Source organism: Bactrocera neohumeralis, unplaced genomic scaffold, assembly GCF_024586455.1.
Source record: "Bactrocera neohumeralis isolate Rockhampton unplaced genomic scaffold, APGP_CSIRO_Bneo_wtdbg2-racon-allhic-juicebox.fasta_v2 cluster10, whole genome shotgun sequence".
Taxonomy (NCBI): domain Eukaryota; kingdom Metazoa; phylum Arthropoda; class Insecta; order Diptera; family Tephritidae; genus Bactrocera; species Bactrocera neohumeralis.
Window position 1 is genome coordinate 7,060,029 of NW_026089623.1, and position 27,760 is coordinate 7,087,788.

Consider the following 27,760-nt stretch of genomic DNA (forward strand, 5'->3'; position numbering starts at 1 on the left):
GAACTGAAAGAAAAGAAACTGCTTGTGTTTTCGATGGTTGTCAACGCACAAACCAAAAGAAAACGAAAACACAAGGAGGGGAACAGCTGATCGATCAAAATAACAACGGCAGAAAAAGGAAAAATACAATTAACTACACGTTTGTTATAAGGGGAAAAAATCAAACAATTTTGCAAATTGGAAAACACAAAAGATATGAGCGATTGATTATATATAAGTATAAATCAAAGTGTACTTATCTAATCCCGTAGGTCTGGTGTCCACTTAGGTGGTTAATCCTCCCGGAACGTCCCACACACACAAATTCCACAAGAAAAAAGCACAAAACACTCACCACATGAGTTGAAAAGCCCTATGCTGTGAACCAGCTGAACAAACAAGGCAAAATTAAAAAATGGGCAACCAAGAAAAGAGAGTAATTTCGCAATTTACTAAATTTGGTGCACATTTAATAATTAAGTTTATTTTTATGATTTCAAAATGTTAAAGAACAGCATTACAACATATTATTATTTAAACATAAATATATTTATTTGCACATGTGTTAAATATTACATACATACATACATATTTACGAATAAAATCTTTCCCAAATTTTTTGAACATAAATAAGTGCGAAAACTAGTTTTCTGGGAAACAGCTGTTAAAAATAAACAACTCGTTTCGTCAGTTTCTCGTTATCTCATTAATTGTTCTCCTTTCCAGAGGCTTCAAGGACGTCCAGTAAGTGTTGTTTTTTGGTCGGAATATTATTATAGTTCATCATGTAAGTTGCAGGTGTGGAAAATTTAAAAAAGTAACACTGAAGAAGTGACGTTTACTATAATATCGCGCAGCTGCTGTTGTCTTGTTATCATTCGTCTCTCTTTCCGGATGTTCTGTTACGTCTTCGCATTTCGCATAAAATGAAACATGAGTGTTGATGAGGAGTTCAGTGCCGTATACGGACAATATTTCCATGAAAAAGATGATGAAAACAATGAAGAGAGCGATTATGATGAAGACGAAGTATGTGTATATCAGGCAGAAGTATTCTAGTGTATAATCATGTCTTTATAGCTTATAATTCAATGTATTTTGTTCATTACAAAAAAATTATATTTTTTCGTATTTTTACTCTTCTTTCTCTACATTTTTAGGGAACTTTCAAACAAGTTATGACTTTTTGGATTCTATCACGTGAAAAAGCATCTCATCTTCCATCCGAATCAACTAAAAAGTGAAAATTTATTTTTTGACACCTAAGCCCCCTTTCCGTAGACCAGGTCACATATGTCTTTTTATTCATACTGAGAAGGAAGTAAAATGCACAAAGACCGTAAGTTACATATTATTGTAATAAACAAATGATTATATTTATAATAGATAACGCCTTTAGAATACTTCCTCCATTATATGTAATTAAAATAATTGCAAATTTCTTTAAAAATATCGAAATTAACAAAACACACACAACCGATTTTGCAATGTGAGGTTTGCTTTCAGACATCAGTAATTTGATAGGTAATTGAGAGCATTTGTGTTTTTGAAATCACCTCAGCATATGGAAAACAAGTTATGACTTTTTGGATTCTATCACGTGAAAAAGCATCTCATCTTCCATCCGAATCAACTAAAAAGTGAAAATTTATTTTTTGACACCTAAGCCCCCTTTCCGTAGACCAGGTCACATATGTCTTTTTATTCATACTGAGAAGGAAGTAAAATGCACAAAGACCGTAAGTTACATATTTATTGTAATAGACAAATAATTATATCTATAATAGATAACGCCTTTAGAATACTTCCTCTATTATATTTAATTAAAATAATTGCAAATTTCTTTAAAAATATCGAAAATAACAAAACACACAACCGATTTTGCAATGTGAGGTTTGCTTTCAGACATCAGTAATTTGATAGGTAATTGAGAGCATTTGTGTTTTTGAAATCACCTCAGCATATGGAAAAGATTACAATAGTGATGGTGGTGACTTTTGTGAGGGCACGAGAATAGGGCGGATTGTAATATTTTTCACCTCAACTCAACACGGATATAAATGTTACCGTTCGCAAAAGTAATATATTTTATAAGGTCTAAACGCATTATTATATTGAATAGTAAGTTGTAGGATTTTCTTCCTCTCAGAGAACGTGTAATATAGAGAAGGTCCAACTACGGACAAGCGTGTAAACCAGGAATAAGGGGATGTTAAACTTATTCTAGTGTGAGAGCGCCTCAAAATTAGCATTTTTTATAACATTTTCCATTGTAGCCAGATCAGAAAAAAAGCTATTTTTTGGGAATTTTAAATAAAACCCCAATATTTGGGTGCTCGGTTCCCCAATAGACCTATATCACCCATTAAAAATGAAAAAAAAAAAAAATCAAAACGATAACAATTCATATATAGTATAAAAAAATAACAAAAAAATATCACTTCATAACACAGTATCTTAATATAATACTTAAAACTATAAAAATAATACATAATAATATATATACAAATGCCAATATTTAAGCCCCAAATTCTAATTTGTAATTAAAAACTTTCTAATCCTTATCGTTCTAACTTTAGAGCCTCTTAAAGCGAATCTGCTTAAAAAATCTTATTTTAGTATAAAATATTTGGCTCATTGCAACCACTAAAAAAAGAAAATAAAAACTACAAATGTGAAACACACAAAATTTTATTCTTAAAATTGGGTAATGAAAAATCTTTATTTAAAAATTTTGTCACAGTCTTCACAACATAAGAAGGGCTTAATATCTCTTAATTTAGTAAAAAAAATTTCTCCTAATCCTATTTTATGACAATTTCTGTCCAATTCCTCAACAAATTTTATTTCTAAATTATTAATAAATGCAACAAATTCTTGAGGCGGCTTCACTAAGTTGCATTTATCGATCTGATTTTGGTGTATGAAGATGAATTCATCAGAAGGAATTTCATCTCCTAAATAAGGTAATGGCAGGAGGCATGTGTGCATTTTAAAAATTTTCAAATAAAGGTAGCCCCAAAAATAATTAAAAGCATTTTCCTTTAAAAAGTTAATTCCTAAACTACTATCTAAAGTAATGGAAGTAACAATGGAGTGTTCGGGCCGTGGTAAACCCTGGAAATCCTGCCAAGAAAGGTCACTTAAAATGGAATCATTGCACACATTAAAGAACATTATGGCTATGTTCTAAAATAACTGTGGCTTCGGGTTCTAAAGGCAGCTCACAGTTACCTTTTGTTACGATATTAACGTAACGTAAACCCCACGACTTCCTAAATAAACTAGAGAACATGAAAGGTGTAACTCTAGTACCTCCCCTACTTCAAATCTGACCAAAAAAATGCTCTAAGCTGTCCTGACATAGTCGCCTTGTCTTTAGGTAAGGAAATCCTGAGTGTGATAGCAATCGCCACAATCGTCTTAAACTATTAATATTAATTAACCACCCCTTAATAAAATTGAAATTATTTGTTGTGTTGTTTCCTAACTCATCTACGACCCGAATTGTTTTTAAAACTTTTTCTGCCTCATCTAAAAACTGATTTTGCTCTGGGGAACTTATAAAAACTTTTTTAGTGGGTACAATGGCCTCAGTGAAACTACTATTAATAATATCGAATAATTTATTGAAAAAAGAAATGAAATCCGCGGTATTAATAAAGCTCATACTATTTGAGCTTAAGGCTCCCGAGCTGTAAAGAGAAAGCATACCTGAAGCGACTGTATTACTTAACACTTGAGACGCGAATTTAACTTTCATTTTTTGAAAGGTATTGGGGTAAATATGAGCATCGGTTAATTTATGCGCACACCGATAACTCGACTTAGAGTCCTGTTTATAAAAATGGACTATAACTGACCAACATACGCGACTATTTTTATAATCAACTTTATTTTTCATATTTTGTAAGCAGTTTCGACTACATTTTAATAAATGGGGGCTATCGTAAAAAAAAACATATTTCCTTACCATTAACGTTGAAAAAAGGCCGTGACATTGAAACACCTAACAAATTGGCTAAATTTTGAAAATTGGTACCCTGGTCACAAACAAAATGGCAAGGAACTAGCCCTATATTTTGAAGTTGGGTAATGGCTTCAAGAATATATTTCTTGAGGACATCCCCTTTACATGAGCCTCTAATAAAGAAATAAGCTAACGGGTGGGACCAAGGTTCCCCACCTATACCTTGCACCATTATGGTCATTGCAGTTGTGGCTATTCTAGATGTGCGATTTTCATCGCCATAATCTTCAAGACCTATCACCCTATCAAATTTCCTATCATACTGCAAATGACATTTCAGTGACAATTCATCACAAGAAATTGATATGAACTTTTGTTCGAAAGAAAATCCCTTACTCCTAATTTGTAAAGACTTTATGCTGCTTTGGGTACAACCTGGGAAACGAGGCCAATCTGCGACAAAATTATGTAACGTAATTTCCGAGGGAAAACTGAGATTGGCGACAAAAAAAATACACCCAAAGCTAAAGTTTTAAGAAAACTATCATATCGCCGACCTTGACTTTGGAGATTACTATTAAGAAAACTACTCCTAATACAAGCACCTAACTGAGGAGGAACTTTGCTGCAAACTATCTCAAGAGGATCTGACTTTTCCCTAAATGAACTACTTCTTAACATTTCCCTACATCTTTCTAATTCAGTAGCCATTTGGACTAACTGAGCTTTTAAGCTCCTATTTTCCTGTTCTTTTTCATCTAATTTTATTTTTGAAATCGTATTCTCTTCCCTCAATTTTTTTGTTCTATCTGTACTTGCTGTCAGACCCCTACCTGTTTGAGCGGCTTTTTCATTATTATTTAGTAGTTCCTCCTCAAGAAGTGGCAGAGGCTCTAAAATATTATCTCGGTCTTCCCTTTCTAAAAGCGAAAGCAGCTGCCTTGATGCACCGTTTGCATTTGAGACAGATCCTTCCATTTGGGGAAAAAAATCTTCAACGCCCATTTCAATAGGTTTATCAAAAAAAGAATTTGGGGCGTTAAACATTGGCTCAATAATTAAATTTATATCCGGAACGGCTCTCGGACACAATTTTTTAGCTTTACGCATTTCTTCAGAAAAATGCCGCTCACACGCAAAAATGTGTTTAGGTGTTTTTTCATTTTGATCTTCAAAAACACCTAAACGTTTGAGCCAACATTTACGCCTATTAAAATAAACAAAATAAAATACGAAATTTTATATAAAATCATAAAATATGTATAATAATAATAATAATAGTGCAAAAAGTGCATATTTAATGAATATTTTAAAGTACGATTTTTTTTATAAATATCATAAATATTCAAAGATAAATCGTTACTTTAAAACAATTTATTTAGTTAATTAACGGCAATGGCAACAAATTGACACTTAAGCTCTGAACACGTAGAGCGCGACAGACTGCAAGCGACATTTGTCAAATATTAAAATACACACGTTCTTAAAGACACAGTTATTGAGGCAGCTGCACGATTACATAACTGTGTCCATAAGAACGTGTGTATTTTAATATTTAACAGATGTCGCTTGCATTCTGTCGCGCTCTACTTGTTCAGCACATAACACTTAAAAACACACGGAAATTCAATCCAATCCGAAATTACTATTTTCATTGCACAATCGAAACACTAATTTCATAGAAATTTTTAACAAATTCACAAACACTTTTTGCACTATTTAACGTTTTTTACTCACCGTTCGAGATCCGTTCCACTGTTCGGAAAACTGCCTCCCTCGCTGCAGCCAGCAACACATTTCTTCCAATTGCTGGTTGTTTTCGGCATTTTGTCTGTAAAATAAAATAAAAAAGTATTAAATAAATGCAAATTTACTTAATAAAAATTAAAATATACTTACAGCTTTCAATCTGCGTGCTGTTTCGCATTCGGTATTCTTCGAAATAATGGCCGTTACAAATGGAGACAAAAAAGTCAAAAATGTCTCAATTCGAATAATAATTTGGCGGGATTTTAATCTGGTCGTCCCTCTTTTCCAATTGCTAAACGTCAAAACCTACTGAACTTTGACAGCTAATCGAGTTCAGTAGGTTTTGACGTTTAGCAATTGCTCTCTCACTTCCAGTGAGAGAGGAGTTAAACATCTCTTTATCTCTGGTGTAAACTGTCAAGAGCCATGAATTTTCTATTAGTGGATTTCACCAGTTTTGGCTCGGCAGGAGAAATAAGTGAACAGAGCTGAGCCAGGAATAAAGGGATGTTTAACTTATTCCAGTGTGAGAGCGCTTCAAAATTAGCGTTTTTTATAACATTTTCCATTTCGGCCAGATTGGACAAAATAATACTTTTTGGGCATTTAAATTAAAATACCCAACATTTAGTACGAATAAAAATTACTATGTAGTGATTAATTAAAATATAGAGAAACTACTTTAATCTTTTTATGGTATGTTAAAACAACTGACTTTTGACATTTCAATACCCAATAAATTTCAGCTTTTTAGCTTTCAATCAATGAATGTTTTTAATAATTTTCTATTAAAAATAATACTATGATGCTTGACATTACAAAATGTTTCGTTAAATGCATTTAAATTTCACAACTTCATTTAATTTTCGTTGTTTTGCATTTGTATAAGTGGTCGTGAACGATGCAACAAATCCCTCCGTTTACATATGTTTTTGGTATGATTTCAATCTGGCCATCGCTCGTTTCCAGTTGCTAAACGTCAAAACCTCCTGAACTCGATCAACTGTCAAAGTTCAGGAGGTTTTGACGTTTAGCAATTGTTTTCTCAATTCCAGTGAGAGAGGAGTTGGACATCTCTTTATCTCTGGCTGAGCATTCAATGAAAATTATGCTCTGAAATATACATTGCTTTTACATACGCATGTTGGCCTTTTGGCTTATATTTTTATACATTTACATCAGGAATAATGGGATGCCCGACTCTCCTGTCACTGGAAATGTGAGAGCCGCTCACCTACCGAACTTTGACAGTTGACTGGATTGGGTAGGTTTTGACGTTTTGCAATTGGAATGACTGGAACGGCCAGATTGAAATTATACGATAAATATATGTGAACGGAGAAATTTGTTGCCGCCGTTCAAGATCGTTAATAAAAATTTAAAACAATGAAAATCAAAGAAAATGCGAAATTTAAACATATTTCATGAAACGTTTTGTAATTTGATGCATAATAGAAATCATTTTCTATTACAAATGATTAAAAACATTCATTAATTGACAACTAACAGGCTTAATTCACCTTATTAAGTATTGAAAGATCGAAAGTCAGTTGTTTTAATATATCATAAAATCATAAAAAAGGATTTAAGTGGTTTCGCCATATATTAAGAGTCCAATATATAATAATTTGCAATCGTAATAAACGTTGGGCGTTTTAATTTAAATGCCCAAAAATTCTCATTTTGTTCGATGTGGCCACAATGGAAAATGTTATAAAAAACGCTTATTTTGAGGCGCTCTCACACTGGAATAAGTTGGGCATCCCATTATTCCTGATTTACATGCTATCATATCAATTGATATGAATATAATTTTGCGAATTTCTGTGAATTCATGCAAAATTGATAACATTATTATTAAATTATGCTATTTTCATGGTAATATTTGTAGTTAATGTCCAAATAAAAGCTACTTTTTAAATATTTCTTATCTTTGATAATATTATATAATTTTGTATGCATGTATATATGCTATATATGAAACATTATCGTAATGTCCTAAAAACATAATATATTACAATGATAATATATGTTAATCACACCTCTTATCATTTCAAACTTTCATACGCATCTATCCTGCAGATACGCATGCAAGTACAAATCAATTTCAAATCAAGATATTATCATTTATCAGTAATATAAAAAGCGCGCGCTTTTATATATTTACGTACACGCTTATGTATGTATGTATGTGCGTATGACATTCTCACACAAATAATATATGCGTACGCATGTAAATCAAAAAATACAAACATTCTTCTGGAAAAACAACAATAGTCTCAAAAATCATCATACATACTTACAATATGAGTACACATGTAAAGAAGTGCGTATGACATCTCACACGAACAATGCATACACAACATACATACTTACATGCATGTGGATATGTCACCCGCAAAAATTGCAAATATTGTTCAAAAAACAAAAATCGTTTGAAAAACCATCAGAAACCAATATGGCAGCCAAATTTCCGACGTCAAAATTTAAAGTAACTTACCCAACAACAAAATTTTCATTCATGAACGCAAAAGTACTTTCAAAAAGCATATTCGATTCATTCATAAAAGCAGACGCCATTACATCTCCCCGAGCATGCCTTGCCTATAAGCGTCTTTTCGCGACGATTTCGGAAGCTAAAAATCATATATTGAATATTTTTCTGAAATGTATGAGAAGGAACAAGTGACAACCCCGTAAAAATAAGTATTAAAATATATTAGAATAAAATTGACAACATGGTATATTTGTCGATTTTCAGTTGAAGAAATGTTTCAAAGAAAATATTCAATATTCCTCTGATTCATGTGTACAGTCAATCCCGGCTAAGTAGTACTCCGCTTAAATGAAAATCAAATCCCTCCCTCATCACTCTTAACAGCCTATATTATATCTTGCTGCATCTCACGGTTTGTTTTATGAAAATGGGGCCTTGGCGGCGAATTATACATTTCCTGAAAGCTCCTAACCGGTGCAATTTATTTGACCCACCTAGGTCAAATACTTTAGCCGCTAGAGCGTTTTAAAAGGTTAGGAAAAAATGTAAATTTTCTCAAAATGTTACATTTTTTGTGAACGCTATTGCCACGCCAATCGTGAACAGGCAGTCAATTTGATTTCAACCATATCGAGAGGTAAGAAATTTCAAAAATGTATCTATATTGTACATATATGAGCGTAAAAAGAACACGTATTTCCATACAAATGTATGTAAACACCGCTTGGCCTAGCCAAGCACCATTGGTCTCGACTAAGTGTATCAGACCGTTGGTCTCGACCGGGGTTAAATATCCGATGTCGCTTATGTACCATATCATATTTTTATTTTTAACTAATTACAAATGTCTGTATCTTTGAATGTGGCACATAACCAGTATTGACTGTATTTGTCAAGGAATGTGAAAAATATTTTGTAATTCTGGAATACATATTTTTGCGCAGCTGCGTCGATATGTAGTCAAGCTCACGCATAAACATACAAACATATGTAGATATTTACGCTGGTTTGTAGGCGAAGCTGTTTTAGTGGCCAAGGGAAGCGGTGACAATCGCCGGCCATTCGTTTTTTTTTCGGCACAGCTCGGATTTTCACAAAGCATTTTGATAAACGTGAAGTTCGGCCGTTGGTTGTCCGTGACAACGGAGTTTATGTATGAAACAATGGGTGTATATATGTGTATATATTTACATAAAAAATTGTGTGTAGAAAAATTTACAAACATTATGCGTATGGTGTTTTTAAATCTTTTTACATGTACACATAATTACATGCATACTTATGTGAATCTACACCTATGAGACGGCTTTGTCTTTTGAGATGTTATCCAAACTTCTAATGCCCAAAGCAAATAATTATATAAAGATATAGCTTACCAAACCTATGTATATAAATTAAATATTTAGGCAATAATACATGACATTATTATATGTATATTTCAATAGATTTTATAAAATTCATCAAAATATAAGTTAAATTGCACATATACATATATGTGACCTGGTCTACGAAAAGGGAGCTAACGTGCGAAAACTAGTTTTCTGGGAAAAACTGTTAAAAATAATCTTCAGTTTCTCGTTATCTCATTAATTGTTCTCCTTTTTTGACACCTAAGCCCCCTTTCCGTAGACCAGGTCACATATATGTACTTATATGCTTTGATATAAAATATATTGAGAATATCTATTAATTATATACATTCATACAGTAAATAGTCGTTTGCGCATTGTAAATATGCGAATCCGTAAATATTGAATATTTCTAAACATTGAAATTAGCATTACCTTTCTCATTTCATATTGAAAATGCTCAATTCTGCTATTTTCGACCCCCTCATGTTAAATATTAGTTAAATCCGCTAATAATATTTTTGTGGTGAAAGCCGCTAATAGAAAACTCAACCCCTCCAAAAAGAGGAACATTTTGACAATCGGCACACCATGAACCTTCTCTATAAATGTACGTTCTCTGGTAGTATACACCGAGTGTCAGCCACGTCATTTGTATTAATTCTTCAATGTTGTCTTCAAATATTTAGTTAGAATTAGTGTTGAAAAACCTTATTTTCGACAGCATAAAGTAGACAATTGCTTGATGGAATAAGGATTGCGTTACAAATTAACTGTCACGTTATTACATTTAAGAGAAATGAATATATTTCGCTTAGCCGGTGATTTGTCACACGTAGTGGCGATAATTATACTATTACTAAAGATTTGGAAAACTCGCTCCTGCGAAAGAATATCTGGAAAATCTCAAATTCTGTTTGCATTGGTTTATTTAACGCGTTACTTGGATTTATTTACTACTTATGTTAGCCTTTACAATTCTGTGATGAAGGTACTATTCATATCGGAGGGGAGTGCCATAATTCTTCTTCTTCTTAATTCGTTTCTTCTTTTCGCTACGTGGCGCCAATTGGATATTCCAAGCGAAGCCAGGTCCTTCTCCACTTGGTCCTTTCAACGGAGTGGAGGTCTTCCTCTTCCTCTGCTTCCCCCGGCGGGTACTGCGTCGAATACTTTCAGAGTTGGAGTGTTTTCATCCATCCGGACAACATGACCTAGCCAGCGTAGCCGCTGTCTTTTAATTCGCTGAACTATGTCAATGTCGTCATATATCTCGTACAGCTCATCGTTCCATCGGATGCGATATTCTTCGTGGCCAATGCGCAAAGGACCATAAATCTTTCGCAGAATTTTTGTCTCGAAAACTCGTAACGTCGACTCATCGGTTCCTGTCATCGCCCAAGCCTCTGCCAAATATAGCAGGACGGGAACTATGAGCGACTTATAGAGTTTAGCTTTTGTTCGTCGAGAGAGGACTTTACTTTTCAATTGCCTACTCAGTCCGAAGTAGCACCTGTTGGCAAGAGCAATCCTGCGTTGGATTTCCAGGCTGACATTATTGGTGGTGTTAATGCTGGTTCCTAAATAGACGAAATTATCTACAACTTCAAAGTTATGACTGTCAACAATGACGTAAGAGCCAAGTCGTGAGTGCGACGACTGTTTGTTTGATGACAGGAGATATTTCGTTTTGCCCTCGTTCACTACCAGACCCATTTTCTGTGCTTCCTTGTCAAGCCTGGAGAAAGCAGAACTAACGGCGCGGGTGTTGAGGCCGATGATATCAATATCGTCGGCATACGCCAGCAGCTGTGCACTCTTATAGAAGATGGTACCTTCTCTGTTTAGTTCTGCAGCTCGAACTATTTTCTCCAGAAGCAGGTTGAAGAAGTCGCACGATAGGGAGTCGCCTTGTCTGAAACCTCGTTTGGTATCGAACGGCTCCATTTTCTAGGTCTGAAGCCACACTGATAAGGTCCAATCAGTTTGTTGACGGTGGGCTTTAATCTTTCACACAATACGCTCGATAGAACCTTACATGCGATGTTGAGGAGGCTTGTCCCACGGTAGTTGGCGCAGATTGTGGGGTCTCCTTTTTTATGGATTGGCCAGAGCACACTTAAATTCCAATCGTTGGGCATGCTTTCGTCCGACCATATTTTACAAAGAAGCTGATGCATGCTCCTTATCAGTTCTTCGCCGCCGTGTTTGAATAGCTCGGCCGGTAGTCCGTCGGCCCCTGCCGCTTTGTTGTTCTTGAGGCGGGCAATTGCTATTCGAACTTCTTCATGGTCGAGTAATGGAACGTCTGCTCCATCGTCATCGATTGGGGAATCGGGTTCTTCTTCTCCTGGTGTTGTGCGTTCACTGCCATTCAGCAGGCTGGAGAAGTGTTCCGTCCATAATTTAACTATGCTCTGGGCATCAGTGACTAGATCACCTTTGGGGGTTCTACAAGAGTATGCTCCGGTCTTGAAACCTTCTGTAAGCCGCTGCATTTTTTCGTAGAATTTTCGAGCATTACCCCTGTCGGCCAGCTTATCAAGCTCTTCGTACTCACGCATTTCGGCCTCTTTCTTCTTCTGTCTGCAAATGCGTCTCGCTTCCCTCTTCAACTCTCGGTATCTATCCCATCCCGCACGTGTAGTGGTCGATCGTAACGTTGCGAGGTAGGCAGTCTGTTTTCCTTCCGCTGCGACACTGCACTCCTCGTCGTACCAGCTGTTCTTTTGCATTTTTCGAAAGCAAATGGTTTCGGTTGCAGTTGTACGTAAGGAATTTGAAATGCCGTCCCACAGTTCCCTTATACCGAGTTGTTGATGAGTGCTCTCAGAGAGCAGGAGTGCAAGCCGAGTAGAAAATCGTTCGCATTCGGCTGTCTGTTGTGATTGCAGCTTCTCGACGTCGAACCTTCCTTGTGTTTGTTGGCGTGCGCTTTTTGCTGCACAGAGGCGAGTGCGAATCTTAGCTGCAAAAAGATAGTGGTCCGAGTCGATGTTAGGACCTCGGAGCGCACGCACATCTAAAACACTGGAGACGTGTCTTCCATCTATCACAACATGATCGATCTGGTTGGTAGTTTTTCGATCCGGAGACAGAGGTAGCTTGATGAATCTTCTTATGCTGGAATCTAGTACTACAGATAACCATATTTCGAGCCCCGGCGAATTCAATCAGTCTCAGTCCATTTGGGGATGTTTCGTCGTGGATGCTGAATTTACCGACCGTAGTGCCAAATATGCCTTCTTTGCCCACCCTGGCGTTAAAGTCGCCAAGTACGATTTTGACATCGTGGTTGGGGCAGCTCTCATAAGCGAGCTCCAAGCGCCCATAGAAGGCATCTTTGGTCACATCGTCCTTATCTTCCGTCGGGGCGTGGGCGCAACTCAGCGATATGTTGAAGAACTTCGCTTTGATGCGGATTGTGGCTAGACGTTCATTCACCGGAGTGAATGACAGTACTCGGCGACGGAGTCTCTCTCCCACCACGAATCCAACACCAAACTTGCGCTCCTTTATATGGCCACTGTAGTAAATGTCACAAGGACCTACTCGTCTCTGTCCTTGTCCCGTTCATCGCATCAACCAGCTGGGCAGCGGCACCTTCCCAATTAAGGGTCCGGACATTCCAGGTGCATGCCCTCAAATCGTAGTCCTTATTCCGTTTGCCATGGTCGTCATCAAAAGGGGGGTCTCTCATCTCCTGTTTAAACTTTTTCATTGGTATTGTTTTTTACGTGGCGGGTCCCAAGCCCAGCGCACAACCCTATGTAGGGAATGTTTCGCCTTCTCACATTAGCTCGCCTTCGAACGGATGTTTTTAGGCTACCCAGAGGATACTTGGTCAAAGACCGGAAGTAGTGAGCTGCTTGAGCCATGTGTAAAAGAATCGTTTCTGGCCACTCCCAAGTGCCATAATTATCAGAGATAATATTCCCCACTTCCGAGGCTTGTTGTTTTTTTTCATTGGGTGCGTTTTTTACGTGGCCGGTCCCAAACCCTGCGCACAACCCTGCGGTGGGGATGTTTCCCCTTCTCACTTTAGCTCGCCTTCAAACCGATGTTCTTAGGATACTTGGTCTAAGACCGGAAGTTGTGAGCTGCTTGAGCCATAAGTAAAAGAATCGTTTCTGGCCACTCCCAAGTGAATGGCGATCAGAAAACTTTTCTCACTTGCGTGAACTTCTACACATGACTCCATCCTCATCTGAAGCCGTAGATAATTTCGTCTCTCTTGGAACCAGTGTAAACACAACCAACAATGTCAGCCTGGAAATCCAACGCAGGATAACTTTTGCCAACAGGAGCTACTTCGGACTGATTAGGCAATTGAGAAGTAAAGTCCTCTCTCGACGAACAAAAACCAAACTCTATAAGTCTTATTCGGTGTCGATGCGTCGTTGCATTTGGCTCAACGTTTTTCGTCCTTGGTAGAATCCGGTTAGCAAGTTCAGCGTGCCCATTAGGGCATGGTGTACGAACTGCGTTTAGAACATGTTTAACGTTATTTTCATGACAAAATTTTAGAAAATCTTTTTAATTGAAAGCTGTTCCTCGATCGGATACAAAACGTTCAGGCATTCCAATGTAAGTCGTGATTTCTAACAAAACCTGCGGTTGAATCGTTATATCCGTGAACGTATCACTCGTCACGTAAAAGTCTGTATTTCGTATTATGACATACTTACGTGATCGCTTCTATCGTTATCTGGCATGAACGAGAATATAAATGTATCCGGTCTTTCGAAATGTCATTCGAATGAAAAATTCCAATCGTAATAGACAAATTTATGGAAATGTGAGTAAATTTTTTTAAATCTTATATGTTTATTTTTTTAATTTTTAGTAACAAAGAACATAAACAAGAAACCAATGAATGTGGCTAGATGAGTTAGCTCTCCCTTCTCAACACGGCACTGAACGACCACACGACAACACACCAAACCAACACGATCCACATCTGAAAACACCACACATGCAGACATTCCAAAAGAAGACGCCACACACTACTACACACGAATATATACCACACATGCAGACATCACACCACAACTCTACACTACCCAACCATCAAAAGCTACCGCTCCAGAGGACGATCTCCCCTTTTTCTTACGTCGATCTTGAACCAAGCGAACGTCTCACGTAGCGTCATTTTTTCCACCTACATTCCGCACGTATTATTGCGTATCTATTTTGAAGTGGCAGTGCAGTGAATAAAAAGAAAAAAAAAAACCCAAATTGTGTATTTTTTTGTAATTGAATATTGTCGGTGAAATAACCAGTGTCGAGTTCCAAGGTGAGTGGTGGCTAAATCGAAGTAGGTAAACATTGGTCCTTCGAGTAAAAGGCACTATGGAAAAAAAGAAAATGTGCTGAGTGACAAATAACTGTCGATTAAGAATCGATTCTTGACATTCGAAAGTGTAGTGATCTCTAAAACGAGCTCTGATTTGCACATAACAAAATAAAAGAACCATAAATATACACATAAGTTAATGGTTGCCACCTGATGATTTACAACACGCTGCTTTGAATGGTGAAGTCGAACTCGGATTTCTTTATTAAACACGTTTCTTTTATACAGAATTTTTCTTATATACTATAAACTTACATATGTTCGAATTCTTACTTATTAGTACTTATTTCTATAAACTAACGTAAGCAATAATTATAGCCAAACAGCAAACCTCAGTTTGGTCGAGAAACGGCTTACATTGCGGCGGCACGGCATCCGTTCTGGTTTAGTGTCGACGAAATGTGCTGTTGTTGCAAATTTTGGAAATTGAGCAGTGTTATTGTATATTTACAGAATATTGCTGAATTGAGTAATATCAGCTAGCTACGACGACTTTGTTGTTGTACATTTAGCTGTGATAACTCCCCCCTTCTTAAGCATCAGCGTCTCGCTGATTAAGAATTATTGGCTACTGAAAGCTGCGGGTAGTCTATTATTGGTTTGATAAGAAATGAATTTCTGGTTTTTGGTTTGAGTATGATATATAAAACTTATGATAGTGTTACTGCAACAAGAATTGCTAAGAAGCTTGAGCTAATTGAAATAATGTTTTTTGATGTTATTCGTTCTAGTTCATTTACATTATTTAAATGTTGTTTATGTAAATAGTTTAAGTCTAATTTAATTTCATTTTCCGTTAGGTTATTCTGAAGTATTGCGGGTAAGATTTGATAGAAACTTGTTTGCCAGTTTGTGTAACTAACTTTATTCAAAGTTATAGTTTCGTTAAAGAAGTTTATGAGAAAAGTACCATTTAGTTTAAAAGATGTATTATTATAAGTAATATATCCAATAAAATTTGAAAGAAATATTGTTCCTTCACTATTTAATTCAATTATAGCTTGGTTTACATATTGGTAATCGCACAGCGCTTTTTCTCCGCTAAGGATCTGTGAAATGCAATGGGTTTTGTTTAGTTTTTTAAGTTGGTTTCTCTTGCATATAGTAGTATCATCTATTTGTCGTTTTGGGATATGAAAAGATTGGTGAATTCTAAGTATACTCGTTTAAGGTGTTTTACAGTCGAACGTATGATAATATTATTGTAAAGGGTATCTTCGGTTTTTGGAGGTGAAATTACATATAAAAGATGTGAGTCTTTAATAATCATAGAAGGTTCTGCATATTTGAGTGCTTGAAGTTCATTTTTAAAAGGTAATGTCTCAGTTTGAGAGAGAATATTTGCGATATCTTCTTTATTTAGAATTTGAGAATGAACGATTCCTTGTTTTGCTAATTGGGTTGCCATTATAATTTTTGCAATTTCGTCTTTTACGATACCTAACCTATTATATAATGTTTGTGCGAATAATTCCTTATTATTCTTACTTATTTCATCCACAATCATGTAATAACTTTCTAATATTTTATTATTTGTCTTGTTATAACTAATAATTTATTATTCGTCTTGATAAGGTATTGGTTTGTGGTGTACTGTACGTTACTGCTTTTAATCAGTTCATGTGTTGTGAAAAGTATTTGGTCCCAGTCAGTGGCATCGGGATTTCTGCTAACCATTTCCAAGCAGATCCTATCCAATTGATTGATCTCTTTTGAATAGTTGCATTTTTTGAACGTAGTTGGCTTAATAAGCTATCTATCTCGGAAAGTTGACGTTTTAATTGAGGAAATAAAATATTTGTTTTAATAATTTCGTGGTATATAGTAAGTCTGACGGCGTCGGTAATTTTTTCGTAGTCGTCCAAGTCGATAGTGTGGATAATTTTATATGTCCCTTTTGTAATCTTTCCTAGTCCTTGTTTGATCGTCACGAGCGGGGTGTCATATTCGTAGGTGTCCACTGTTGCAGTTGTCCAGTAAGGTAAGAGTCTAAAGAGTAAATGTCAGTTAGTTTTTTAAATGTGATTTATGAATCTTTCTGTTATCTTTAGTAGTTATTGTGACGGTATTGTCTTTAGCGACAGTTTCTTTTTTAAAAATGGGTTTCGTTTTCCTTTTAATTTGTTTGCTCTTTTTAAATATAGTATCATCAGGTTCGTAATTCCTTACTTTTGACCTATTTTTATTGTGATAATTTAGTGTATTTTTTGGGTTTCTGGCTATTTCATTTCGAAGGTCAGAATTAACTATTTCCCTAAAGTTTGTTAAGTCTTGGTAGTTGATTCTCTGTGTTCTTCCAAAGAAAATATCAGCTGGTTTTTTTTCGTAACTGAATGTATCGTGTTATTATATCTATCAACGGCAATATTGACAATTTCTTTAATAGAGCAATCAGGATATTCCACTTGGAGACATCCGATTATTTCAATAATAGTGGAATGCACACGTTCTATCGCACCATTGACTTCGCTTTTCTGAGGTGGTGCTAGATAGATTTCAATTCCTAACCCCTCTAAATAGTTCAGAGTTATTGGGCTTACAAAGCTGCCTTCATTGTCGATGACCAAAGTCTTTGGAACAGTGAAATAGTGTAGAAGCTTTATCAATTTATCCCTGATATGCGGTACTGATTTATTTTTTATCCTGAAAAATTTTACAAATTTAGTGAATTTGTCAACGCACGAAATATATTTTTCGCCGGACATTTCTATAATGTCGATATGCAGTATTTCTGTTGGATACGAAGGTATGGGTGTTGCCTGTAACTTGGGTTTTTGTGGATGCCGGTCGTACTTATTACATCCGCAAATTTCACATGATTTAGTATATTTTTTAATAAGTTTAGTCATTTGTGAAAAATAGTATTTTTCCAATATCTGATCTTTATTTCCTTTACCATTGCGATGGGCTCTTTTGTGTTCTTGGTCTATTATTTTAAATTTGACATCTTCGTCTGCGATATCGAAAACTACTTTCTGTGTTATCCTGGCACAATTCCGATTTCTTTGGCGCCGCGATTTGAAGGTACCGTTGGAAAGAGAAAGTCCTCCTGATTAAAAAATAATAATGGCTTGGGCCACTGTCACCGCAGATGGGCGCTCTTCAATTGTTTTCATGGAGCCTGGCGTCAAAGTAAATGTGGCATATATCGGGAAAGTGTTCTGGAGGCTGCTTTGAAGCCGTGGGCAAACAAATTTGAGTTTTGGATGTAAAGTAGTTATAGTTTTTGGTTATTATATCTGTCAGCGATTTCCATTTATTTTTTATGATACATTGGTTTGTATTTTAGGGGACGATATATATATTATTATATTTAAAATATGAGTTTTGGATATAAAGTACATAGTTATATTTTTTGGTTATTATGCACTCAAACTCATATTTTAAATATAATATATATATGTATATATATCGTCACCTAATATACAAACCAATGTATCATAAAAAATAAATGGAAATCGCTGACAGAAATAAAAATCAAAATTTATCAATTTTATAACGAAAACTTAAATTTTGTTTGAATATGAGTGCATAATAACCAAAGAATATAACCACTTTCACCACTTTATAACAAAAAGTCAATATATATTTTTTTATTTTTAACGCAGAAAGGAGTACTACGCGAAAGTACTTCAGTCACCCCGGGTATTCGCTCGTCCAGAGTTATTTTTTTAGAGCACGGACGAAGGCCGCCAACGCAGAAAGGAGTACTACGCGAAAGTACTTCAGTCACCCCGGATATTCGCTCGACCAGGGTTATTTTTTTAAAGCGCGGCCGAAGGCCGCCAACGCAGAAAGGAGTACTTCGCGAAAGTACTTCAGTCACATAAATTACGTATTACACATATACATATGTAGAAAGTATTTTTTTTATAGTTAATAAAGAAAAAAGAATCACGCGATAAAACAAAAAAAGAAAAATTGTTAAAAATCCTACATATTTACTGTTTAAGATGTGGCAAGGCTCGTTTTCCTCATAATTGTAAACAATCTAACCTTTTCAACGATGAGTGTGCTAAGTGATTTTTAAATTAATAAATTTAGGTAAAACATAGCAAAATAAAAGTGAAATGTAAGCTTATTTCAAAGCTTAGAGTGTGTATTTAAACATACAAAGTAAAAAATGTGAAAAAATTTTGTGAAACATAGAGAAATAACATGTTTTCTTAGTGCAAATTTTTGAACTTTTAATCGTGAATATTTTAAAAAATATTAGCAATTTTTACATTATATTTGGATATTCCTCCTCTGGAGAAGCTCTCCTATCCGTACATACCCCATTTATACGGAAATTCGGTTTTTTTACCCCTCCGCCAAAGTAATCGGAATCGTGCCGTTATCCTGATACGAAATTGTGAGAAATTTTCTTGATATATTTGCTGTAGTAATGAAATGTATTTCTCTTGGATTTTAATTCCATTGATTATGTTTGGGTATAGAACGCTTCTCAAGATTTTACTTAGGTTTTCTTTATCGTAAACTTCACATTTACTGAGGTGTCTGTGGAAGCTTGGATGAGGTTCTTCGTGTGTAATTTCCTCCTTTCCTTCTGTAAATATAACTTGATTTTTAAATACGTTAATTGGAGCTTCACAGTGAGGAATGAGCTTTGAGCTATCCTTATCTGCGCTATGTTGTGTATTTTCATCTGTGGATGTTAGCGTATTAACTTCTATTGGCAGCCGTGATAACGCATCGGCGACTACGTTTGTTTTTCCTGGTTTGTAAATTAGTTTATAATTATATTCTTCTATCCTTGTTTTCCACCTTTTTAACTTGGCATTGTTATTACTGTTGCTTAGTGCAAACGTCAGAGGCTGGTGATCAGTAAGAATTTTGATTTCTTTAGCTCCATACAGGTAAGTCCTTAATTTGTCGAGGGACCATACTATGGCGATCATTTCTTTCTCTATTGTCGAGTAATTCTCTTCGGTTTTATTGAGTGATCTAGGGATGTAAGTTATGAGTCTGTCTTGACAAATTATCCCTTGTGAAAGGACTGCTCCGATTGCAGTATTGGAAGCATCTGTTGTCAGAATAAAGGGTTTGTTGAAGTCTGGGGATACCAGAATTTCAGAAGATGTAAGCAACATTTTATGTCATTAAATGATTTCAAGCCTTCCTCTGTTAGTGAAATTTGTATCCGTTTGGATTGACTTGCTTTTATTTGAGCATTTTCACCTCTAGTTAAATTGGTAAGTGGCTTGACAATTTTTGCAAAGTCTTTTATAAATCTCCTATAATACGATGCTAAACCCAGGAAACCTTTTAATTCCTTAAGGTTAGCAGGTGCGGGAATTTTTTTAATAGCGGATATTTTGTCAAGATCTGGCAAAATACCTTCGCCGGTAACGATATGACCTAGAAAATTTACTTCGGTTCTAAAAAATTAGGATTTTTCCAGATTGACTTTTAAATTTGATTTGTACAAAAGCATGAACACATCTTCAATATTTCGTTAGTGTTCCTCTTTAGTTTTTCCCATTATTATAATGCCATCGATATAAACGTAGCAGGCTTTTCCTATAAGCGTTTTGAGAACATCATTGATCATTCTCTGAAAAATGGAAGGGGCATTTTTAAGACCGAATGGCAACCTAGTAATAGTAAATTCATATTTACCATTGTTTAGAAGTTCTTTTACTTGTTTTTCTACTTCGCCCCGTAGGTTTGTTGAGTAAGGATATGATTTTATATATATCGGTTCTTCACTTGTTGTTCTAATTTCTGCTAATACAGTTGTGTCGATTGTCCCACTGTCGGAGACTGGTCCGAAAAGTTCCGAATACTTATTTATCATTTCCTTAACTTCATGTTCATAGGGGTTTTCTCGAATATTATTTATTTGTTTAGAGATATTTTGTTTTAGTGGCAGTACCACATCCTTGAGGGTTATTGTGTCATTTTTATACTCTCGCAACAAAGTTACTAAGGAGAGTATTATAGTTTTGTTCACATAACGGTTGTTTGTAAGTCCTAAAACTAAAAGAGTCAGATATAGGGTTATATATACCAAAGTGATCAGGGTGACGAGTAGAGTTGAAATCCGGATGTCTGTCTGTCCGTCCGTCCGTCTGTCCGTCCGTCTGTCCGTCCGTCCGTCGTCCGTCCGTCCGTCCGTGCAAGCTGTAACTTGAGTAAAAATTAAGATATCATGATGAAACTTTTAATTCCTTAAGGTTAGCAGGTGCGGGAATTTTTTTAATAGCGGATATTTTGTCAAGATCTGGCAAAATACCTTCGCCGGTAACGATATGACCTAGAAAATTTACTTCGGTTCTAAAAAATTAGGATTTTTCCAGATTGACTTTTAAATTTGATTTGTACAAAAGCATGAACACATCTTCAATATTTCGTTAGTGTTCCTCTTTAGTTTTTCCCATTATTATAATGCCATCGATATAAACGTAGCAGGCTTTTCCTATAAGCGTTTTGAGAACATCATTGATCATTCTCTGAAAAATGGAAGGGGCATTTTTAAGACCGAATGGCAACCTAGTAAATTCATATTTACCATTGTTTAGAAGTTCTTTTACTTGTTTTTCTACTTCGCCCCGTAGGTTTGTTGAGTAAGGATATGATTTTATATATATCGGTTCTTCACTTGTTGTTCTAATTTCTGCTAATACAGTTGTGTCGATTGTCCCACTGTCGGAGACTGGTCCGAAAAGTTCCGAATACTTATTTATCATTTCCTTAACTTCATGTTCATAGGGGTTTTCTCGAATATTATTTATTTGTTTAGAGATATTTTGTTTTAGTGGCAGTACCACATCCTTGAGGGTTATTGTGTCATTTTTATACTCTCGCAACAAAGTTACTAAGGAGAGTATTATAGTTTTGTTCACATAACGGTTGTTTGTAAGTCCTAAAACTAAAAGAGTCAGATATAGGGTTATATATACCAAAGTGATCAGGGTGACGAGTAGAGTTGAAATCCGGATGTCTGTCTGTCCGTCCGTCCGTCTGTCCGTCCGTCTGTCCGTCCGTCTGTCCGTCCGTCTGTCCGTCCGTCCGTCCGTCCGTGCAAGCTGTAACTTGAGTAAAAATTAAGATATCATGATGAAACTTGGTACACGTATTCCTTGGCTCCATAAGAAGGTTAAGTTCGAAGATGGGCAAAATTGGCCTACTGCCACGTCCACAAAATGGCGGAAACCGGAAACCTATAAAGTGTCATAACTAAGCCATAAATAAGGATATTAAAGTGAAATTTGGCACAAAGGATTGCATTAGGGAGGGGCATGTTTGGACGCAATTTTTTTGGAAAAGTGGGCGTGGCCCCGCCCCCTACTAAGTTTTTTGTACATATCTCAGAAAGTACTATAGCTATGTCAACCAAACTCTATAAAGTCGTTTCCTTCAGGCATTTCCATATACAGTTCAAAAATGGAAGAAATCGGAAAATAACCACGCCCACCTCCCATACAAAGGTTATGTTGAAAACCACTAAAAGTGCGTTAACCGACTAATAAAAAACGTCAGAAACACTAAATTTTACGGAAGAAATGGCAAAAGGAAGCTGCACCCAGGCTTTTTTTTTTAATTGAAAATGGGGGTGGCGTAGCCCACTTATGGACCAAAAACCATATCTCGGGAACTACTCCACCAATTTCAATGAAATTCGGTATGTAATATTTTCTTAACACCCTGATGATATGTACAAAATATGGGTGAAATCGGTTCACAACCACGCCTTCTTCCAATATAACGCTATTTTGAATTCCATCCGATGCCTTCTCTGTATAATACATATGTACATACATATATACATTAGGAACCAATGATGATAGCGGAATAAAACTTTACACAAATACGGTATTTGAAAAATATGTAAATGACGGATAATGAAATCTCGATAATCACTTTATCGTGCGAGAGTATAAAATGTTTGGTGACACCCGAACTTAGTCCTTCCTTACTTGTTTCTATTTATGATTGCTCCGAATTCTTTGAAGGTATCATCGCCAATGATTCCACCAAAGGATTTTAAATTGGGTTATGTAAAGAAATCAAAATTATTTGTAATACCTATACGTCCGAAGAATGGTCCACGTAGTTTATGGGTTATATTTACTTGACCTGTGACTGAGTGAACCTTAAAGAGACACTCAAGTTTCTTTGAATTTTTTGAAAGTTTTTCGGAGACAAAGTTTTTATTAGCTCCCGTATCTACAAGGAACTTTGTGATATCCCCGTTGTTTAAAGTTGGTTCTAAATAGGGCAGGGTAGACAGGCGTCTGTCATAAAATTTATTTCCTCGTCCTCTGTTTGGACATTAAATAGTTTTTGGGATGTCCTAGGGATATTTGAAGAGTAATTGGATGGCCTTACTATCAGCGATAGTTAGTGATTGACTCTTGCGCAGAATTTCTCTACGCTGAAGTGTTTTTGAGATAAGGTTCCTAGTTCGTGTTCTAGAGTCCTAAGGTCGCGTTTGTCTGCATAGTGTAGTGGCAAACAATTTTTGATTGTTCCCCAATCATCATTGAATATGTTGTATGAGATTAAGGCCGTATCTGCAGGGCCTGTAATTTTCTGCCTCATATGTCGTAGGATGGCTCTATACAGTGGCTTTGTTCTGACTACTTCGTAGTCCTGCAAAACAGATTCGATGTTGTGGATCCAGGATATGAATTGGATCGGATCTCCTTCGAATGTTGGGAGGTTCTTCAGGCTGTCAGGTAATCTGCTAATTTCTATTAAGTCTGACTCAGTTAAGTGAATATGGTTATTTGAAATAGAACTTTCGTTATGGGGACTAATTCTACTTTCTAACTGATTTATCCTATTGCTCAATATTTTTGATTGTTCTATTTGTGCATTAACAGCACCTGTTAGGTGTGTAATAGCTTCTTGAATTTGCTCCATTACTATGATTTACAATTTCGACTATTTATTGCTTTAACAATATGATACTTTATATATATTTATTGCTGTTAACAATTTTTTAGATTTTTTATATATCGAGTACTTATTATAATACTTAAAATTTATTTGACCGATATTTATTGCAATGCAATATTTTTAATATATCGGGTAGTTATAATTTTTATGTAAGCTTAATATTAACTTACAGGAGTATCAGCTTCAACTTTGTCATTCTCTTTGGACGGTCCACTTGGTCCTGTTTAAAGCGTTAGTCCTCTACTGGGGGGTGGATAACGTCACTCCTGGCGTTGATTTGGCGGCTTCTTGTTTCAGTTGCTCACTTTATAAGTATTTTTAATTTGATTTGTCAAACACTTAGCTTTATTGTTTAACAAATCTTAAGATATGTCACGACACTTGACGCGCTTTTTTTTGTTTTTGCGGCGTTTTTTGCGTACACTTGTAATTAAATTTCCGAACAAGGTTTTAAATACTGTTTTTAATGACTTATGTCAAACTCGACTGAACTTTCTTTAAAAATTAAATTCCGTCGTTTTTCCTTCTGGATAATGATATTTGTGCGTACAGATTCACTTTAATACTTTTGGTGTAGGCAACTTCAAGTTTTTTAAAGTTCTCGGGCGCCAGTTAATGGTTGCCACCAGATGATTAACAACACGCTGTTTTGAATGGTGAAGTCGAACTCGGATTTCTTTATTCAAAACAAACAGCTAACCTAAGTTTGGTCGAGAAACGGCTTACATTGCGGCGGCACGGCTTCCGTTCTGGTTTAGTGTCGACGAAATGTGCTGTTGTTGCAAATTTTGGAAATTGAGCAATGATATTGTATATTTACAGAATATTGCTGAATTGAGTAATATCAGTATATTTTGCTAGCAACGACGACTTTGTTGTTGTACATCTAGCTGTGATAACTTATATACATACATATGCAAATATTTACAAAAAAATTATTTGTTTTTGCGGTTAATAACAAAAATTTAAATAAAATTAAATTGAATATTATGGAATTACATAATTCGAAACAAAAATAAAACAACTTTTATTTAACTTAAAAGAGTTGTCGGTTACACATACGCACAATTATACGCGGCAATTAAAAGCGTTTTTGGTTCTTTAATTTAATTCAAAACTCTTAGTCACAAAAAGAGTTCTCGTCTGAACATGCATACTTGGATATACGAAATCTGTGGTGAAATTGAATTCAATAATTTCAGTATATAAAAAAAAAATCTGTTTTATCGATTTTCTTTGAAACTCTTACTTACAAAAGAGTCTTCTTTTTGAAATGTTACATCTACATACAAATACGCAATCTGTGCTAAAATTCAATTCAATAATTTCAGCATATAAAAATTTACCTGTTTATCGATTTTCGTGGAAATTCTTACTTACAAAAGAGTCTTCTTTTCGAAATATTACATCTACAACTTTATAATACCAATCGAGTTTTTATTGAAATTTTTTTTTCTGTTCGTCACATTTTTTAAATGAGCGCTAACTCAAAAGAATCTAAACCAAGTCAGTTACTAAAAGTCCCAAAGATGATTTCTGACGAAAAAAGTCCATGTACACCTGCAGAAGCTACACGCTCGAAGCAAGGTGCTACGAAACAAAAAAGGGGGAAAGACATATCATACTCTAAATTCATTTAACACATGCTTAAAGATTGCGAAAGCAAGTTTAATTGCGTTTATTGCCATAATCGACATCATTCGATGTTACACATTACCAATTTTCCAGCTCACCCCAAACAGCGCAAACATAAAAAGAACAACAGGTTTAGTTGCAACAACAAATTCTGAAAACTGCTAAGAAGCTCTATGCTGCTCAGAGGCGTTAAAAACCCAAACGCTACATAGCGAAAACCACAGTAGAGTACTACTACCTACAGCAGTCGTCTCCATCGAACACCGATTAGAACTGTTTAAACTCAGGGCCTTAATAGACCAAGGATCACAACGATCATTTATTGCGTCTAGGGCACAAAATAGGCTACAACTGCCTACAATACTGGCCAATTTTGAAATCACGGGAATGGGCGGAAGAGTTGTTCAAAACTCAAATAAAATCTGCCCCATTACTCTCGTTTCCTCCAAAGCGGATAAGCGCAAACAAGCAGAAGCTATTGTCTTTCCGAAATTAACAAACATCCTTCCAAGTTATCATATAAATAGTAAGCATTGGCAAAAGGTTTCACAACTTAAGTTAGCAGACCCCAACTGCAACACTCCCGCTCAAATAGATCTTCTATTAGGCAGCGATCTCATACCACAGATAATACTCGAATATTGAGAAAATTACAAAAACACTTCTGACGCAAAATACCATTTTGGGATGGGTCCTAAGTGGACGAGTTGCGGAACCAGTTGCCACGATGACAACTCATGTTTAGGAAATCTCCAACGAACACCTCAAATCGCAATTAAGAAAATTTTGGGAGTTAGAAGAACTCCCCCGCGTATCAATCACAACCCCTAAAGATCGCTATTGTGAGAATTCTTACAAAACCACAACTACTCGATCGGATGATGGCCGTTACGTCGTACGACTACCACTAAAGCCGGAATTTCCCCGCACACTCGCCTTAGGTCATTCCCGCACCTCTGCTATCCAACAGTTTTTAAGTATGAAAAAAAAAACTTACTTAAAAAAGGCGAACTGAAACCAAAATATGATAGGGTCGTAGAAGAATACCTCCATTTAGACCATATGGAGGAAGTCAGCGCTGGCGAAAAAATTATACAAAGTAAATACTATTCGTTTTATTGACCCACGCTTCAGCCAGACCTAATGCTGCTTATCTTAAATTGGCGTATCCTCAAATACGTCTTCTACGGGGACGTCGAGAAAATATTTAGACAAAAAGTCGTACATAAAGACGATCAAGATTTTCATAGAATTATTTTCAGAAAATCCCCCACTAGTCCACTACTCGACTTTAAGTTAAAAACAGTTACCTTTGGCGTCAACTGTGCCCCATACTTAGCCATTCGGACACTGCACGAATTGGCAGAAAACACCAAGTCAGAATTCCCTCTGGCAACCCAGGTGTTAAAAACGCAAACGTATGTTGACGACATTTTGTCTGGAAGTCACAGTCTTCCACAAGCATACGAATCCTTATCACAGGATATAAGAGCCCTCAAAACCGCAGGGTTTCCACTGAAAAAGATTACTGCAAATCATTCAGATGTAGTAAAACATATACCGAAAGAAAACTTGTTGGACACTAATTTCCTTAAATTCGAAAAGGAAAGTACAACAAAGACTCTGGGGGTTCAAAGGAATGCGATATCTGACCAGTTTTCATACACTACCGAGTCAATATCTGCATTATCCGCCATTACAAAACGCCAAATTCTATCCTCTGTGGCGAAACTTTTCGATTCAAGCGAAAATCTTGATACAAGAATTATAGCTAGATGGGACCGACTGGGACGAACAAGTAAAACCACTTCGTTTAGAAAAGTGGTCACAGTTCGCGAGCAATCTAACGATATCTCACAGATACAAATCCCACGGTCGGTAAACTATTCCCCCGAACACAAAGTCGAATTACACGGCTTCTGTGACGCCTCTGAGAAGGCATACTGTGCCACTATATATGTGCGCACACAAAGCGATAACGCGACCACAAGCCACTTATTAGTAGCTAAGGCTAAGGTGGCTCCTCTAAAAACGCTAAGTCTACCTCGACTTGAGCTCTGTGGCGCCCTACTACTCGCAAAATTGGTTTTCATGGTGCATACCCACTCAAACATGAAGAGATACAGATTGCATCTCTGGTCCGATTCTGAAATAGTTGTAGCCTGGTTGGAAAAACCACCTCACGCATGGAAAACGTACATTTCTAGTCGTACGTCACAAATACTTGACCTAGTGGGGTCAGCCACTTGGCGACACGTAGCCAGTGCTGACAATTCTGCAGATTTAGGTACAAGAGGGTGCAAGCCACTGCACCTTGC

General features: G+C 36.1%; 1 pseudogene; it reads left to right on the forward strand.

Annotated features, from left to right (window-relative positions):
• The first annotated feature begins 912 nt into the window (after positions 1 to 912).
• Positions 913 to 27,760, forward strand: part of LOC126765158 (uncharacterized) — a 44,146-nt pseudogene continuing 17,298 nt past the window's right edge.